We start from the raw sequence: 15,312 nt of genomic DNA on the forward strand, positions 1-15,312 counted from the left end.
ACAGCTTTGTTGCGAGGCCATATTTGTTACGGGGCCATATGTTCTCAACTTGGAAGAAAAACACAGCACTTGGTATCATTCCAACATGAACTGTACAGAAGCTGCTGCTTAATTGATGAAAAGCCACAACTCTATCTAGCTACTGAGAAGTGCTACAATATTTATATATAAGCAGCACATAAACAGTAACAAGAAAGGCTGTTAACCTGTGAACTTTTAGACGACAGCAATTTCTCAATATTTAAACTTATCAGATTGATGTAGAAAACAGAAACTACATGAGACAAAACAGAAACTATACTTCCAGACCAGTACACCCTGCCCTTACTATGAAATCACATTCTCTCACAGATTAACCCCCTCTCTATATTCCACTCACAATCATATACCCTCACCCTCTCCATCATTCTATTTTTCTCCCTCCCTTTCTCACCCTTTCACCCTATCATAACACCCTTAACCACCTACCACCTAATACCCCTTCTGCTTCGTGTTAAGTCCCTATGAGAAAATTGGGTTAGTAGATGAATACGATTTTATAAGATGTACCAGATATGGAAGATCTTAAAATTTTAGAAATGTGAATGAAATTTAGAACTGATTGATATCAAACATAAATATATGAACTTGAGCCACTTTTAGAAATGTAGTCTTATTTTCTACACATAATGGTCATCATAGCATTCGTACAAAAGATTAACAGCCAACGTTGCAGAAAGCCAAATTGTGTAATGTAAATTTGAAAATAGAATGCTGTTTTGATTGATAAACATTATGGAGGCCAAAAAGTATATATCCCACTCTTAATTTTGAAGTGTTTTTGGTGTGTTGATTACAAAATATGTTGAAAAAAATGAAAAAAACATAAATGAAAATTGCCAAATGGTATAAATCCAAATAGTTCAAAAAACACATAAAACAAAAAGCCAAATGAAAAATGCCAAAGTTTAAAAATGCCAAATGGTATTAAAAATACCTGTCTGCTTGTACTAGCCAGCCGGCCTGTGGGTTAGCTGGACTTTAAGGTGCTAGTTCACCAAGACAAATGCCCACAGTAGGTCACCTATCTTTTCCTTTTGGAGTACCAGTTTTTAAGTCTTTGATTTGACTTGGGGGCTCAACATTTAACTAAAAAAAGATAAAAAAAAAGAGGTCTCCTGTATAAATTAAAATTTGGTCTTAAAAAGTAAAATATTCCCTTTGTCCCCCACACCCAAATGGATAAAATAATGTAAAAGTCCCTCATTTCCCAAATAATCATTAAATGACCTGCCTCAACTTATAAATTAGGATAAAAACAGTAAAATATCTCCAATTAAAATTTAGATAAAAACAGTAAAATATCCCTAATTAAAATTTAGATAAAAACAGTAAAATATCCGATTAAAATTTGGATAAATGCAGAAAAATATCCCCAATTAAAATTTGGATGAAAACAGTAAAATATTCCCAATTAAAATTTGGATAAAAACAAATAAAATACTTTTTTCCCCTTAAAAGCATGTTACAGAGCTTCACATGCAGACTGAGCCACCTCACTCTCAGTTTGTTCCAGTAAAAAATCCCCAATTAAAATTTGGATAAAACAGTAAAATATCCCCAATTAAAATTTGGATAAAAACAAACAAAATACTTTTTTCCCCTAAGCAGCATGTAACAGAGCTTCACATGCAGACTTGAGCCACCTCACTCTCAGTTTGTTCCAGTAAAAACAATAAAATATCCCCAATTAAAATTTGGATAAAAAACAGTAAAATATTCCCAATTAAAATTTGGATAAAAACAAATAAAATACTTTTTTCCCCTTAAAAGCATGTTACAGAGCTTCACATGCAGACTGAGCCACCTCACTCTATTTGTTCCAGTAAAAACAATAAAATATCCCCAAATAAAATTTGGATAAAAAACAGTAAAATATCCCCAAATAAAATTTGGATAAAAAACAGTAAAATATCCCCAATTAAAATTTGGATAAAAACAGTAAAATATCCCCAATTAAAATTTGGATAAAAACATTAAAATTTGGATAAAAACAGTAAAATATCCCCAATTAAAATTTGGATAAAAACAGTAAAATATCCCCAATTAAAATTTGGATAAAAACAAATAAAATACTTTTTTCCCCTTAAAAGCATGTTACAGAGCTTCACATGCAGACTGAGCCACCTCATTCTCAGTTTGTTCCAGTAAAAACAATAAAATATCCCCAATAAAAATTTGGATAAAAACAGTAAAATATCCTCAATTAAATTTGGATAAAAACAAATAAAATACTTTTTTCCCCTTAAAAGCATGTTACAGAGCTTCACATGCAGACTGAGCCACCTCACTCTCAGTTTGTTCCAGTAAAAACAATAAAATATCCCCAATTAAAATTTGGATAAAAACAGTAAAATATCCCCAATTAAAATTTGGATAAAAACAGTAAAATATCCCCAATTAAAATTTGGATAAAAACAGTAAAATATCCCCAATTAAAATTTGGATAAAAACAAATAAAATACTTTTTCCCCCTTAAAAGCATGTTACAGAGCTTCACATGCAGGCTGAGCCACCTCACTCTCAGTTTGTTCCAGTAAAAACAATAAAATATCCCCATCCCCAAATAAAAATTTGGATAAAAACAAATAAAATACTTTTTACAATTAAAAGCATGTTACAGAGCTTCACATGCAGACTGAGCCACCTCACTCTCAGTTTGTTCCAGTAAAAACAATAAAATATCCCCAATTAAAATTTGGATAAAACAGTAAAATATCCCCCATTAAAATTTGGATAAAAACAGTAAAATATCCCCCATTAAAATTTGGATAAAAACAGTAAAATATCCCCAATTAAAATTTGGATAAAAACAAATAAAAAACTTTTTTCCCCTTAAAAGCATATTACAGAGCTTTACATGCAGGCTGAGCCACCTCACTCTCAGTTTGTTCCAGTAAAAACAATAAAATATCCCCAATTAAAATTTGAATAAAATACTTTTTACAATTAAAAGCATGTTACAGAGCTTCACATGCAGACTGAGCCACCTCGCTCTCATTTTTCCCCTTAAAAGCATGTTACAGAGCTTCACATGCAGACTGAGCCACCTCTCTCTCAGTTTATGCCAGGAATAGCAAAAAATATTTTGACTGAGCCATCGCACATCAGTCAAACTGAGCCACCTCACTCTCAGTTTAACGTACCAGTAAGAATGGATACTTGATACGTATGATGGGGGACGTTCCTATACCTAAAAGGGAGGTATAGTATCTGTGAACCCCAAACACAGAGCGCGGCTTAACTTCGTCATACGTATACACAAGTATCCAATGCTAACTGATACATAACGTTGTCATGTTTTTCATGTCAGTCACTGAAAATAATTTTTAAATGTTACAACTGAAATAATAACAAAAACCTTGATTCCAAGTTGCCTGTGGTAAGAAGTGAAATAATATCAAAAACCTTGATTCCAAGTTGCCTGTGTTAAGAAGTGAAATAACTTCTCTGTAAAATATATCGTTTTGAAATTCTTGATGGTTTTCTTAAGGATTGAAGAACATGTGGCATTCCGGTAAACACAGAGTGACAGCAACTCAACTATAAAGTAAAACCAGAAAGATATGAAAATGTAAAAAGTTTAGGTCTGGAGCTGGCATGTCAGTAACTGCTAGTAGTCTGTTGTTATTTATGTATTATTGTTTTGTTTATTTTCTTTTGTTTCATATTCTGACATCGAACTCAGACAACTCTTAAACTGAGTTTCACTGTGCTTATTTTTGTGCGATTTTTTTTTCTACATTGGTTAGAGGTATAAGGGGAGAGTTGAGATCTCAAAAAAACATGTTTAACCCCGCCACAATTTTGTGCCTGTCCCAAGTCAGGAGCCTCTGGCCTTTGTTACTCTTGTATGATTTTCAATTGTAGTTTCTTGTGTATAATTAGTTTAGTATGATGTCCATTATCACTGAACTAGTATATATGTTTAGGGGCCAGCTGAAGGACGCATTAGGGTGCGGGAGTTTCTAGCTGCATTCAAGACCCATAAGGGGCCTTCAGCTGTTGTCTGCTCTATGGTCGAGTTGTTGTCTCTTTGACACATTCCCCATTTCCATTCTCAATTTTAGTCTTTAATCATTACTTTTTCAAATTATGACTTGGATTGAGAGTTGCCTCATTGGCACTCATACCACATATTCTTATATCTATTTAACAATGACTTGTTCTTAGGTGGAAAGTCATTTTACTATTTATTCGAATTTCAAGATATCTCATATAATATATATATAATATATAAGATATCTAATAAATGATATCTTATTTAATGTATAAGATATCTTATTTAATATATTAGATAGCTTATAATTTTATTTTTATACAATATTTTATATATCAATTGAGATATCTTATAAGATATAGATATCTTATAAGATATCTCATAAAGTATATAAGATATATTACATACTTTATAAGATATCTTCTGAATTTTATAAGATATCTCATATAGTTTAAAAGATATTTTATAAATTTTATGAGATATCTTAAAAACTATATGAGATATCTTATAAACTATATAAGATATCTTATATAATATGTGAGATATCTTATAAAATTATGAGATATCTTATATAGTTTATATTAAAGATATCTTATATAGTTTATAAGATATCTTATATAGTTTATAAGATATCTTATGTAGTTTATTAGATATCTTATATAGTTAATGAGATATCTTATATAGTTTATAAGATATCATTGGCATTCAAGGATAGTTATTCTCATTGGCAACCCTTCCATATATCCTTATTTTTTATATGGTTGAGAGATAAATGTAGTTTCTTGTGTGTATAACCCGTGCATTGAGTTGCACTTTCAGGCTAAAAATTGACTTGATAAATTTCTGGCAGCACATCTATCAAGAATTAGCATATGACAATTTATTCTGTTATAAGTTTCAAGAAAGAAAATAAAAATTTGTCTATCTTTTATGTTGTTTTTGTTTATTCTAAACATATAAAACATTTTCATAATTCATTTAAATGAGCAAAAATTCTTCAATTCATACCAAGAATGTACCGTTTTCAAGAATACCGCACAAGTTCTTCAAGTCTTTAATTGCATACAAATGTTTGTTACAGACTATTATATGCCTTGTAAGTGTTCATATGAAAAATACCACATTTAGGTCATACAAATGCTAGTCCAGATAACATCCATGTAGTCTTTGAATTATTTGATTATTGTCTCATTTCTGTTAAGGCTTCACTTCTAATACAATTGACCTTGTTCAAAGATGACGTGTTGACAACTCCTCTTCAACCAAATTGCTTGTTCTGAACTTCTCTCAACATACTGAAAAGTAAAAATAAGATTTATTATCCCTTAAGTATGCATGTTTAAGTTTAATCAGCCATTCATATGTAAAGTTTAGTTTAATCAATTTTGAATAATTGGTAAATGATAATAAAAAAGATGTGGAATGATTGCCAATGAGACAAATCTCAACAAGAGACCAAATGGTACAGAAATTAACTACTTTAAGTCACAGAACATGGTCATAGATAAAAGGCTCCAAAATTACCATAGTAAAATAATTCAAACAAGAAAACTAATGGCCTGATATAAGTACAAAACTAGAGGCTCTAAAGAGCCTGTGTCGCTCACCTTGGTCTATGTTCATACTAAACAAAGGACATACATAATAGATGAGAATAGAATTCATGACAAAATTATGTTTTGGCGATGATGATGTGTTTGTCAATCTTACTTTACTGAACATTCTTGCTGTTTCGATTTTCTCTATCTATAATGAACTTTGCTCAGTAGTTTCAAAGGAAAATATTTTGTAAATAAAATGCTCCACAGGGCGCAGCTTGATACATGTATGACCGCAGAGGTCGAACCCTGAACAGTTGGGGCAAGTATGGACACAACATTCAAGTTTGATACAGCTCTGAATTTGGATTGTGATTAAATATTTGACACAGCATAGGTTTCTGACACAGAATGAATGTGGTCTAAGAACTTACATTTTTTTAATTTACCTAGTATGGTCCAATATCCAAAATCTAAATACATGGTTACTTTCAGCATATCAAAGAATCCAAAGAATTCAATTTTTGATGAAATCAAACAAAGTTTAATTTTGGACCCTTTTGACCTCAATGTGGACCAATTTGATAACGGGGCCCAAAAATCAAAATACATGGTTAGATTTAGCATATCAAAGAACCCCATATATTCAATTTTTGTTGAAATCAAACAAAGTTTAATTTTGGACCCCAACTTGGACCAACTTGAAAACTGGGCCCATAATCAAAAATCTAAACACATGTTGAGATTCAGCATATCAAAGAACCCCAAGAATTCAATTTTTGTTAAAATCAAACTAAGTTTAATTTTGGACCCTTTTGGACCTTAATGTAGACCAATTTAAAAAACAGGACCCAAAATTAAAAATCTAAATACATGGTTAGATTCAGCATATCAAAGAACCCTATATATTCAATTTTTGTTGAAATCAAACAAAGTTTAATTTTGACCCCAATTTGGACCGTCTTGAAAACTGGGCCCAAAATCAAAAATCTAAATACATGTTTAGATTCAGCATATCAAAGAACCCCATATATTCAATTTTTGTTTAAATCAAACTAAGTTTAATTTTGGATCCTTTGAACCTTAATGTAGACCAATTTGAAAACTGGACCCAAAATTAAAAATCTAAATACATGGTTAGATTTGGCATATCAAAGAACCCCAATAATTCAATTTTTGATGAAATCAAACAATGTTTAATTTTGGACCCCAAGGTCCAACTTGAAAACTGGGCCCAAAATCAAAAATCTAAATACATGTTTAGATTCAGCATATCAAAGAACCCCATATATTCAATTTTGGTTAAAATCAAACTAAGTTTAATTTTGGACCCTTTGGACCTTAATGTAGACCAATTTGAAAACTGGACCCAAAATTAAAAATCTAAATACATGGTAAGATTTGGCATAACAAATAAATAAATGTGGTCTAAGATTTTACAAATCTAATGCGCCATACTGTGCAATTAAAGATTACTTCTTGAAATTTTTCAATATTTGAAATTTGAAAAAAAAAAAATATTTGAAGAATAATTCTTTTTAATTTCTGAAATCTGAAATGAGAAAAAATTGACCCCCCACAATTTCTTTTTACCCCCCCCCCCCCCCTTTTTCCCCCAAAAAATTCTTTCCCTCAAGATATGGTCATAATCTCAATTCAAATTTCCAATGGAATTTGCAACCATAATTGCCCATTTAAATTTACCATAGTGCTAACTTAATCTCTTTTATAATAGAATTTAAAATATGGTGTCAAATCTTTCATATGGATTTTTTTGTAAAAAAAAAAAAGATGCAACATTTGCAGATATTTTTACTGATCTTCCTTTATAAATATGCATTTCTTTAAACATAATTTAAAAGCAGTCAAGGGAAGTAATCAAAACGTTGTATGTGGATTACCTCCCTTACACTGATTTAAATTGTCTTAATTGTTCATTAACCATTACTTTATACATAATTTAAAAGCAGTGTAAGGGAGATAATTCAAATGATGTATTTGATTTATCTCCCTTACACTGCTTTAAATTATGTTTTGTACTAAAGTATTTGTCCATACAAATTTGCTTGTTTTTGCCCCTTTTTTGGCCCCTAATTCCTAAAATTTTGAGGCAATTACCCCCAAAATCAATCCCAGCATTCCCTTTGTGATATGGAATCTTGTGGTACAATGTCAGAGAGATCCATACACTAACACACAAGTTATGTCTGGAAGTTACAAAAATGCTTATTTTTGGCCCCTTTTTGGCCCCTAATTCCTTAACTGTTGGTACCATAACCCCCAAAATCAATCCCAACCTTCCTTTTGTGGTATTGAACCTTATGGTAAAATTTCATAGAGATCCATTCACTTAAACTAAAGTTAGAGTGCGAAAACTAATGTGTCTCCGGACGACGACGTCGGACGACGATGACGACGACGACGACGCCAATGTCATACCAATATACGACCACAAAAATTTTTTTGCGGTCGTATAAAAATTACAAAAAAAAATTACATAATTTACGAATATTGTTTAAAATTTAAAAAGCAATAACTCCTTATTGACAGTTTTAGTCAAGTTGACTTATTTGTAGATCTTACTTTGCTATACATAATTGCTGTTTACAGTTTATCTTTATCAAAGATAATATTGAAGATTATAACCAAAAACTGCAAAATTTCTGAAAATTACCAATCCAGGGGCAGGAACCCAACAACAGGTTGCCTGATTTGTCTGAAAATTTCAGGGCAGTTAGATCTTGACTTAATGAACATATTTTAATGAATGAAATTTGCTCTAAATGCTTTGAATTCAGAGATATTAGCCAAAAATTGCATTTTACCCCTATATACTATTTTTAGCCATGTCTGCCATCTTGGTTTGTGGACAGGGTCATTGGACACATTTTTAAAACTACATACCCTTAAGATGATGATTGCCAAGTTTGGTTAAATTTGTCAAAGTAGTTTCAGAGGAGAAGATTTTTTTTAAAGATTACTAAAATTTTTGAAAAATGGTTAAAAATTGACTATAAAGGGCAATAACTCCTTAAGGGGTCAACTGACAATTTAGGTCATTTTGACTTATTTGTAGATCTTACTTTGCTGAACATTATTGCTGTTTTCAGTTTATCTCTATCTATAATAATATTCAAGATTATAACCAAAAACTGCAGAATTTCCTTAAAATTACTAAATCGGGGGCAGCAACCCAACAACGGGGTGTCCGATTTGTCTATAAAAATTCCGGGCAGATAGATCTTGACCTGATTAACAATTTTACCCTATGTCAGATTTGCTCTAAATACTTCGGTTTCAGAGATATAAGCCAAAATCTACATTTTACCCCTATGTTCTATTTTTAGCCATGGCGGCCATTTTGGTTAGTTGGCCGGGTCATCGCACACATTTTTTAAACTAGATACCCCAATGATGATTGTGGCCAAGTTTGGTTAAATTTGGCCCAGTAGTTTCAGAGGAGAAGATTTTTGTAAAAGTTTACGGACGACGGACGACAGACGACGGACGCCAAGTGATGAGAAAAGCTCACTTGGCCCAGGTGAGCTAAAAATAGGCACGTAAACACTGAGATTACTATATAATAATACTATGCTTTGGGGTAGACATCAACCTGAACCATTGATCTTTTGATTCTGAAACCTTCACCCCAGCCACACAAACACACACAGTCGATGCCTAATGCAGAAGTTCTGTTCTGTTCATACTATCGTAACAATATTCAAGAAATTCATATTTTCTTATATCCTCTACTGTAAAATCCCTACCTGCTTAGGAATTTGAATTAATGTGGTCATTACACACAGATCTGAGATTACTGGAAGATAGTTGATTGATTTATTGCTAAACATCCAGTGGCAAATAGTTTTGCATGATCAGGACAAAAACAAATTTACGATACTAGTAAATACAACAGTTAGCCACTAGGTCCTGTAATAGGGGTCGTCCAGGATGAAGGTCTGAACTTTTGAAAATGCCATTGGAAAATTAGGGTTTATTGATCTTTATTGGATAGGGACAGATATTTTGCCTTTCAGCAGACCCCTCAAAGAGTTGTTGCAAGTGTTATTAGCGTGCAGAGAGCGAGGCGAAAATTTGTTTGGACTATTTTAAGCTTAAGGCCCACAGAGGGTCAAGGGAAACGATTTCAACTTTTTCAAACGAATCTTTTAACTCATTGGGGAAAAATTGGTTAAACAAATCTAAAATTTCTGAACTTTTATGAATAACTTTCAGATCCAGTTTCATACACAAAGTCAATGATACACTTATTCAAAGTCAAGTCAACGTTTTTTTTCTGCCAATAAAATCAGTTATACTCTCATCAACTTCAACATTGAGGTGTGGGTGGGTATGAAGAAGGGATAGATTAGAAAGTCGCTCATCTCCGATCTCAGGTAGGACTTGATGCGTCGCATCGCACTGAAGGATCTTTCACTAGTTGCCGATGAAACGGGCATTGTCAATAAAATCAAAATAATCCTATGCACCGAAGGATACAGATCGGTGTTTGAATAGGGACGGGCACCGTATAAATAATAATACGCATTAGAATTACAATGTGTATTTTTTTTTTTATTCCAAAGGGGTATATAATTGGCAAATTTATGTATAGGCACGTGCCTAGTCGAGCCTTAGGTAGCTACGCCACTGAATGTGGCAGCCAAGCGATGCATTTACTAAAAATGAGTGCAAATGATTGGCATAAAAGACTAACATTGTTAGACATAATGAATAATAGACAGAATTCAATATTTCACAAGGAATAACCATGGAATTAAGGAAAACTGGGTAGCAACGTTCAAGTGCAGTGGCGTAGCTACTATTGACGCAACGACGCACTTGCGTGCACAAACAAACAGGCAAAAAAAAAGTTTTGAAAGACTTTTTTTTTAAAGAATGATTGAGAAAGAGTGTGAGAGTGAGGGAGTATCGATAAATACAATTTATTCATCGATACTTATAAGAATACCCAAACTTTTCCATATTTTACCATCAGTTACATCAGTTCATATACCATCTTCTAAACGAATTTAAAGACTGATTGACCGGGTAATTCAGAGGAAATGTTTCTCGCCCACCTTCTAATTCCACAGAATGTTAAAGAGTTAAAACGCGAAGATCAGTTGCGTATATATATCACGCCAATGAGCCTCTCGAGATCCAAAGATATGTTGCTCGTTGAAAGATACCAGATCAACTATATGAAACATTGGAAACGACAAACAAAGAACTGCATTCTAATATATACTGTAGAATTCTTCTTACTATGCCACCAACAACTGCAACTGAAACGGGTTAAAACCTATCTTAGATATACAATGGGACAATAATGGCTATCTTCTCTAATACTATTGCACATTCATGCTGATTTTGAAATTGATTTGAAAAGAAGTTGTTGACATATTTTATAATACCAAACAAAGAAAAATGTTGCTTGCTTAAATGAAACCAGTAAATTGTTGTTATTTGCAAATCACTTATCAGTTAACAAGTTAAAAACCAGATGCGTTGACCTCTAGACGTCTTTTATTATTTTTGTGTGTCGTTTTGTTGCTGTCTTATATATACACCACAATTTCGTTAATTCACATTGAAAAAAATTGGAGGATACCGATTTCAAAAATTCGTTTCACATCGCTTCATGATTATGTGCTTTACCCAAGATGAAGTCAGGAAGTCACTCTATCTTTATAATTTTGTCATTTTCGAAATTTGGTGTCAATGACAGATCTTTTATAGTCTCTGCAAATTGTATTCACAACTGTGTTGCTCTGGCCGGTTTAGAGCTTGATATATATTATTTAGACACTTGTCCATTGTTGGAGGACGTTTGTTAATATCGTTTGACGTTTTTTTTTTTTATTTATGTCGATAAAATGCTGTCTCGCTTGCGTGTAACCATTTCCTTTTATTCCCATTTATCGGTATGTCAAGCAAACTTGAATAATTGGATTGTTTTGAGTCCGCATGATTTGTTCTTCAGACTCCTTTTCCTCGTACTAATCAATCTTAAAAATGCATAACTATTGGTTTTATTTGTGCACCTTTTCTGTATTGACTTGTTTGTAATCAGCTGACTGCTTTGGTGTTGTCATAGCGGCCAAAAACCAGCAACGATCGGGCCTATGACTAAGCCAATGTATTATCTATTTCATAATATTATGTTACAGCCTACATATATTACAAAATTGTTTGCATCACTCTTTGAAGGTCGATTGTCTCCGTCGAGTTCTCTAGCATATTCAATAGGCAAATTAGTAGAGCAGCATTATACTGGTTTATAAACAAATTGTCGTCACTGAATCAGTCCAACACTCATGTCCGTTTATCGAGGTATAACTGGACCCTGTCATTACATATAATTCAAAAGAAAATTAGACAGAACAGATAAATTTCCAACAACAAAATTCTTCTTTGTGTTTGCTTAAACAATCAATATCCTAGAAGTATACTGAGCCAGGGATAACTTCTTATATAGATATAGGAAGATGTGGTATGAGTGCCAATGAGACAACTCTCCATCCAAGTTAAAATTTATAAAAGTAAACCATTATAGGACAAGGTACGGCCTTCAACACGGAGCATTGGCTCACACCGAACAGCAAGCTATAAAGGGCCCCAAAAAATTACTAGTGTAAAACCATTCAAACAGAAAAACCAACGGTCTAATCTATATTAAAACGAGAAACGAGAAACACGTATGAACTACATAAACAGACGACAACTACTGTAATCAGATTCCTGACTTAGGACAGGTGCAAACATTTGCAGCGGGATTAAACGTTTTAATGGTACCAAACCTTCTCCCTTTTCTGAAACAATAGTATAACATCACAACATAGAAAAACACACTATAAAATATCAATTGGAAGGCTTAACTCAATCAAAAAACGTAAATTAACACATAATGAACAAATAAATTTGACCTGTGACACCTGAATGCAAATACAGTTAATAAAAAATTACAAGGGACAAATAATTAAAGTCAAAAGTAAATAAACAGGTTTAAACAAAGTTAAAGTATGGTATCACTGTTATATCTATTTACAGGCTAGTGATACAGTAGTTTCACTACTTAGACCATTCAGCCACCGAGGCCCCATTATGGCAGATCCAGGGGAGGGTTGCTGGGGTTGGAACCCCCCTTTTTTTAATGATCAATGCATTTGAGGTCATATAGTTCTCTTACTTTAGATTGCCTTAACTAAATGGTATGAAAGTTATAATACACAATACTTATTACCACAAAACTCAGTTCAAGTACAAATTTGGGTAGCATCACTTTTACCATTCTTCATGATCAGTTATGTCCCTTTATGCCAATATGTTTTTTCAGTAAAAAACAAATCTATACAGTAGGGTCAAAATATTGACCCTAGAAACTGATGAGTATAATAGTACCAGGTAAAATATGGAATTTATGAATATTAGTCCAATAGTCCATGTAGAATATGGAAAATGAATAAAAAAAATCATATCTTGAAGTTACTCCTGAATTTCAAATGGCAATTGTTCATAAAACATGTAAACCATAATGCCAAAGAAGTATAAGACCTATGTCTTCTTTTTGTTTGTGACAATGCAAACATTCTGTAGCCAATGTCAATGAATTAAGACTGAGATGTAGGGTAAAATAATTTCCACGAAGACAAGAAATGCCAATGCTAATCATTCTTATACAATTTTATACCAAAACTACCATTCATTGACTAAAATTTATAAGCGGTTCCCTCTAAACTGGATAAAGCACAAACTTGAACCTATATTAATTACATTTTTCTGATACTAACTTTTCATAGATTATGTACTATGATGAGGGAACAGTACAATGTAATTTCCATAGAAATGAGATGAGCAAATGCTTATAGCATGTATAGGATTGCATACCAATATATTTAACAGAAAAATTTCGATCTGATCTGGAAATTTGAGTGATAATACAAGAACGCAAATGTTTCTATTTCTATTCAATAACTGGTCGTCTCCTGTGTAACAACTTTTTATACGAAGAATCTGCAGATGGTTTGTTGCAAAGCAAATTTTATTGCCACCACCACCTATCTTTCGTCCATAGCTAGTTCCTCCCCTCTCCAACAATTTTTACAAAATTTTTAGAAGCTACTTAAGTTATTTACATCAAGGATTTGTCTCACTATACAAATCCTTGTTTACATCTATTAACATTTTATATCATCTTGAATATGCATTAAACATTTGCCACATTACAGTAAACAAGCAATGTCTAAGCAGATGCATAGCTGAAGATATGGTATGGGTTTTGCTCATTGTTGAAAGCCATAGTAACATACCATTGCTTAAATCTGCAATATTTGGACTCTCAGGGATAGTTGTCTCATTGGCAATCATAGTACCACATCTTTTTTATTTATGACTATTGATAAAAATCAACCGATTAAGTCTCCTACCTGTAAACTTTGATTAAATCTTCTGTGATGAATGACGTCTCCTTTATATCAATTTCAAAATTCATAACTGCTTCTCCTTATGTCAATCATTGGCTCTCTTCAAATATCCTTTCTATGCATTTAACCATGAAGATTCTTCATTTGATTCATTTACTAATAGAAATTTCCTGCAAAACATAAAAACATGTCAATTAGGATAAATAAATAGGCATATTATTTTTAGAATATTTGTACAAAACTGAGTAGTTTTGGTAGTATAATAAAAATCTGACCCTGCAATATTAATAATCAGTACAAAAAAAGATAACTCTGTTCATTTAATATGACAATATCAACGAGATGGCTCTAGGGAGTGTGTTGGTTTGTGCAAACTTGTCATATAAGGGCAATCACGATTTTGGCAAAATTTGACATATTTGTAGATCTTGTCTTGCTGATCATTTTTGCTATTAAAGTGGCTTTCTATCTATAACAGTTAAATGTAAAATATTATTATTGTTTTTCAGAAAAGGAAAACAAATGATAAAAGTCATCATTAAACAGTCAATAACTCTAATAATGAGTAGTTTTTAATTTCGTTAAAGTTTGACTTGTTTGTAGATATTGTCTTGTTGATCATTTTTGCAATTTGAAGTTTCTTTAAGCTGTAATGTTTCCAGGGGCGGATCCAGCAATTACATAAGGGGGGGGGGGTTCCAACCCAGGATAAAAAGGGGGAGGGGGTTTCCAACCATATGTCCCCATTCATTTACATTAAATTAAAAAAAAAAGGGGGGTCCAATACATTACTTTTAATTTTTTTGGCAATAACCGAGATATTCAAATATTGTTTGGCATAAATTCTTATGATTATTTAGACTTATCTGATTGAACCAATATTTTTTAAATATGTGCTTTTGTGTTTCATAATAATCATACATTTGAACCTTTTATTCTGAAATCATTCATTTTGACCATTCATACAAAATCATTAATGTAATACATTAATTCATATCAGTATATTAGAAGGCATGTGAGGTATTAATTATGGAACACTGACCTTATTTGAAAAAAAATCAAAGATGTCCACCAAATTTGAATAAAATTATATAAAGAACAGCACAGCTCCAATCAGTTCAAAATATAAGTAAAGTCTGACTAAACAAAAGAATTTCCCTCCTAAATAGACACATGACTTAATGAACCAATTATCATAAAGGAGATAGAGTTTTCATAGCACAAACTAGTTAAACCTAGATAGTAAACTAATACTCAATGGATCAAAATTCACTGAGCCATGAAGAAAGAAGTCTTACAATAAATAAAA

At 32.2% G+C, this 15,312-nt stretch overlaps 2 long non-coding RNA genes across 2 annotated transcripts; both read right to left on the reverse strand.

The window, feature by feature from the left end:
* Window positions 1–193: 193 nt before the first annotated feature.
* Window positions 194–2,605, reverse strand: LOC127724816 (uncharacterized). The gene is made up of 2 exons (XR_007992727.1): window positions 2,326–2,605; window positions 194–1,846 (listed from the first exon to the last, which is right to left on the reverse strand). It is a non-coding gene; the product is annotated as an uncharacterized LOC127724816 (long non-coding RNA).
* Window positions 2,606–4,904: 2,299 nt separating this feature from the next.
* On the reverse strand, window positions 4,905–15,104 carry LOC127724786 (uncharacterized). Its single transcript, XR_007992691.1, has 3 exons — window positions 15,046–15,104; window positions 14,007–14,173; window positions 4,905–5,334 (listed from the first exon to the last, which is right to left on the reverse strand). It is a non-coding gene; the product is annotated as an uncharacterized LOC127724786 (long non-coding RNA).
* Window positions 15,105–15,312: the final 208 nt, after the last annotated feature.

This window comes from Mytilus californianus, unplaced genomic scaffold (genome assembly GCF_021869535.1).
Source record: "Mytilus californianus isolate M0D057914Y unplaced genomic scaffold, xbMytCali1.0.p SCAF_14, whole genome shotgun sequence".
In the NCBI taxonomy this organism is placed as follows: Eukaryota; Metazoa; Mollusca; class Bivalvia; order Mytilida; family Mytilidae; genus Mytilus; species Mytilus californianus.